Source organism: Mastomys coucha, unplaced genomic scaffold (assembly GCF_008632895.1).
Source record: "Mastomys coucha isolate ucsf_1 unplaced genomic scaffold, UCSF_Mcou_1 pScaffold11, whole genome shotgun sequence".
Taxonomy (NCBI): Eukaryota; Metazoa; Chordata; class Mammalia; order Rodentia; family Muridae; genus Mastomys; species Mastomys coucha.
Window position 1 is genome coordinate 5461523 of NW_022196893.1, and position 4978 is coordinate 5466500.

Sequence of the window (4978 nt, forward strand, 5' to 3'; positions counted from 1 at the left end):
CCCCCAACCTCATCCCTGGCCTCAGTTTCCCCCAACTGATGGTCCTCTGTTATGCTTCTAACTTGGTTACTGTCCCCTGCAACTCAGCGCCTAGAAGTAGCCTTGCTCAGAGCCTCTGAACTTGGCAAAGAGCATCCAGCACTTCCTGGGGATTCTTCTTGCAGAAAACAGGCTGGCCCCTTTAATTGTCATTGCTCAAGCTAGAATAGTTTAGAACAAGGAAGGAGAAGCCATGAAATCATTACAGGTACAGATCTGAACACTCATGTGCTAGGGGGGCAGTTTAAGTGTAGAAACGAAAGACAGGGGCTAGACCTGAGGAAGCCCCTTTGGGTCCATATCAGATAGCCTGCCTGTGCCTGGCCTAAGCTTCCAGAGAGCTGTGAACAGGAACTTTTGCATCTCCCTGAGACTGTGTGTGACTTCATGCCACTCATTCAACGCCTTGGTCTCCACCACACAACAGGCAGACTGTACTAAGAGGCCACTAGGGCTGCTCTTTCTCCTCTTCTCCCTCTTCCTCCTCCTATTCCTCTTCCTCCTCCTATTCCTCTTCCTCCTCCTATTCCTCTTCCTCCTCCTGAGCCTCCTCCTGACCAACTGCCCACCCTCCTGTTCAGTTGACAAATGCCAACTCTATGTTAAAGTGAGAAAGCCTTGGAGTCCTACAGCTGTCCGTATTCTGTGCACGGCAGATCTGAGTCCTGTGCCTGAGTCTATCCTGTGTGCATCTGAACAGAGTCCCTGAGATGAGTGGCCAATCTTGGTGTCTGCACAGGTCTGGGAGTATGTTTTGTGCGCAACCACATATGTCACTGTTGTAGCTCCCTTTAGCTTTTCTTTGCTTGCCTACTGCCAGCCAGCACTGGGTGGCTCTGGGTTCTGCCTGAGCAGAGGTGCTCAGGGCCTTCATGTATCCAGAAGCCAACAGCCAGAAAGAGAAGGAGGGGCGCCAGATGAGTGGGGTGCTAATTGGGAGCCAAGGGCAGCAACATGGCCACATGGGTTCTGTCCATGGGGGCAGAACATGGACCGTAGCAGAGACCAGGTATCCGGGTGAATCAGGTCTCCCTCATTCTAGCTAAGACACCAGCCCTGAGCCAAGGCCAGTGTGGCTAGGACCTCCTCAGCCTGGGGAGGACGTGCAGGGTAGAGGGAGAGGGTAGAAAAGGGCCAGGATATGGGAAGATGATTTAGTGGCTGGTGTTCCTGATGTGTGAGCTGTCCCTGCTATGGAGAGAAGGCCCAGGAACTAGGGCTACCCAAGGGACAGGAGTAAAGACTATCAGGGTTTCCTATATCCAGGTAGCCAGAACTGAGCTGGGAGCAGGGGCAGAGTTATGAACCAGGAATGAGCAGGAGCCATGAGAGGCTGGGATGAGGTGGGAGACTGGCAGCCACTCCTCATCTCTGCTCCACTGGGGCCCTAGCCAGGCTGAGTGCCCACCCACCAACTCTATGTGCCCACTGGGCTGGATCATGCAGGAGCAGCTCTCCATCAGGGGTGGGGGGTGAGGGGTTGCTGCCAGCTGGCCGATGAAAACGCCCCCAGAGCTGAGAGTTCAGATGCCCATGCCAGTTAGAGGGTGGTGTTCAAGGCTGCCACCCCCACCCTGGCGGCTGTGTTTTCCTGCTGTTCTCTGCAATTCCATTTAAATATCTCCCAGAGCCAGCCCAGCAGCATCCGCTTTCTTCCGGCACCATAAAAGGAGAGAGGCTGAGAATAGCTGAGCCATGACGCAGCAAGGAGCTTCCCCACGCAGGAAGGCTCTAAGCGCTGAGCCTACCACCACCCAGGGCTCACCCTGCCCTGCACCTGCTCTGCCCCTGCCCTGAAGGAGAAGTGGGGACCAGAGTCCCTGGCAGAGAAACTGGAGACTTGCCCCTGCCACTGGTGGGTTTGTGACTCTTAACAAACCAGACCTGCACAAAGACCTTGTATCAGGTATTTGTTTACTTGTACCCTAGAGTTCTGGGCCCCAGGAAAAGGCATATGGCCCTAGCCCTGGGCAGTAGCCCCTCAGTCCTGTACATAAATCCCTAGGGACTGTGTCCAGGCTGAAGGGTCCAAGCTCTGGGCTGGGCATGCACCAGCACCAAGATGCAGACACCTAAGGATGCTTGGAGTGCATGTGCCTGGCATTTCCCATTCTGTCACAAAGGGGAGTGGGGTACCAATAGGGATGGAGCACAATGCTCTGAAAGGGTCCAAATTAACCTTTCAAGAATTTCGAGAACCCAAAGGGCTTCCTAGAGGAGGAGCTTGTGGGTAGAATGTAAAGAAGGGCACAGGTTGAGCAGGGGAAGCCAGTGCTGTGTCCCCTCCACTCTTCTGGCTCCCTAGTGGCCTTCAATCATGGTTACCCTCCTCTGGCTGGTGACTCCTCCATTTTCTTTCTACAGGGGTGGGAGTCGGGTGTTGGATCTGGACCTCTATCTTTCTCCGATGCCTCCTCCTACCAGAGACAGCTCATCTGAGTTCTCAAGCCTCTGACCTGGGCTTCAAAACTGACAACCAGCTCCCAGTGAGTGACTTGTGTAGCTGCAGACACCTGGATAGCCAGGTTGTCTCCCTGCTTCTGGTAGTTCCCTAGCTAAGGCATGCAGGTCTCTACCATTGATGGATCTCTTAGGCACCAGGCACAGCTCTTGATCCCTGGACCCACTGGAAAGGTTGTACATGGGTTCACAATCTGCCCCAAACTGCCCAGTTAAGCAATAGCCTACCCTTTCCCTGTCCAAGGCAGGAGAGGAGCCCAGGTTGTGTGTGTGGACTCTCTAAAAATGTAGGCAGACACTTCAGGGGGTCAGATGACCAACACAACCACTTCTCAGCTGTGACTTCCTTCATGGACGGTGTGACCACCACGGCTGCTCCACATCCTCACATTATCGACTCCACCATTATCACATCTTCAAGCATCGCCCATGACCACAGGCAGGACCCCACTTTACCTCCCCAATTTGACCTCTACACAAACATCCTCAGTTTCACCCCCACTATAACCTCCAAACTGACAACTCAGCAACACCACCACTGGCATCCCTACCATTGCTCCACCGTCAATATCAGCATTGCCAATGCCACCCCCCTACCCCCACCCCGCCACCTTTGTAATCATGACTTAATTCCAGGAGGTTTCCCTGCTGTCAGTGTAGAGAGGGACAGAGTAGCTCAGGCCCTGCCTGTGTTCTTGGTCGTATCCTTAGGAAGATTTTATTCTGACTCCCTGGCTGGTGAGAAAGGTGGAATCCCAGTCCAGATCTTAGGTTCCTGGAACATGACAGCTTTGGGCTGTCTTTCCAGAAGGGTCCATCTCTTCCCTCCAAACACAGGGATGACATCACTGGAGTGCAAGATCCCAGATGAGCTTGGCTAGACCAGTAGTCAGAAAGGAACCCTGTCCCCATCTCTGGAAGATTTCACTTAGCTTCAAGTTAGACAAAGCCCTAGTCCATCCCCAGAGCTGGCCAGAGAACAGCTTGAAGTTTCAAAAGGCTTAAGAACTTGCCCTTAAAGGATCATGACTAATGGATCTTTTAAAATGGATCCATTGTTGTTGATGAGCTGGGAAGACACTCCAGCACTAAAGGAGACACACCCTTGCCAAGAACACCTGAGCTCGGAGCCTGATGAATTCTGAGGCTTTTGCTCAAGTACCATTCTGTGTTCTACCATCTGGCTTCAATCCTCACCTGTGAAGTAGCAGAGGGACAGCTGGGAGTCTGCAGCATTGTTGGGGCTGGTCACCATGGCAGTGGGTGCTGAGGAGGGCAATGAGGATGGACATATTAGCATCCTCCTCCTTCATGTGCCACCTTGGCAGTTACAGCAAGGTTAGGATCTCAGACAGCTTTGTATTGGCCCAGGTTTGACTTCTGTTGAGAACGCGTTCCAGGGCACCAAGCCTCCCCAGCCCCAGGAAGGCACATAACATGGCAAGCTGATGGAAGGATGAGGCAGTGAGCATCGTCTCAGGGATCTGTGGACCATGCTTTTCCCTGGGGCCCCTCCATCTGTCCAACGTGCAGGACTCCGACGCTAGAGATGCTCCCTACCCTGGTCTCCAGCTAATGCTGGTGTCTCCCAGATAATTATTATGTCAAGACAAGGAGGGCTTTGTCTATCCTGCCTCTGTGACTCGTTCCAGGGCTATGTTCAACGAGCATGGTGGGGACCCCTATGGCCTCCATCAGAGGTGGACGTAGGTGTCGTCATAGCTACCGGCACCCCTCAGGGACTGTAGCAGCAGTAGCCTCTGTGTCCAACAGGGAATGCAAGGCCACCGAACTTGACCTGGAATTGCCCTAGACTCCTGAATGTGCCCAACTTCCAGGCTGGTGAGGGAGCAGTGAAGCCAGGACAGTGGGTGGGCACAGCAGCTCAGCCTTATGAAATCCATGTTGCCAAGCCTTCAAGGATGAAGCCTTTTGTTTCCTCGTTTCTAATTAAAAAGAATTAGTCAGTGGAGTGACACGTTTACGAGGAGAGCCAAGTGACACTGCTGCCCCGCTTTATTAATAAAATGAGAGGGGAGCAGATTCCCACGCTGCCGGAGCCTGGCACGGAGTCTCCTCACAGCATAATGGCTTGGGAACCCAAGCTGTTTCTCAAGTTAACCAATTCCTTCTTAGGCTATTCTTCTGCCCCCTCCCATTTCTGCTTCTCTTCTACCCTCAGTGTCTACCTTTCATGGAATGGGAGAAGAGAAGAAATGTGTGTGGGCTCCCCCACAGGGCCCTCCACATCTCTAAGGAGAAGAGGAGCACGGGGTGGGGAATGTGGCCAGAACTAGACCCAGGCCCCAGGCATTGACATTCATCCAGGGAGAGTCCACCACACAGGGACTCAGCACCATCTCAAGTTAGGGACCCAGCTCTTGGCTTGGCTTGGTCATGTCCCCTTGTCTGGTTTCAAGTTTCTTCAGTGGCAGTGGGAATGCTAAGCTGTAGTTCTGTCCAGGTGAAGTCTGAGGAC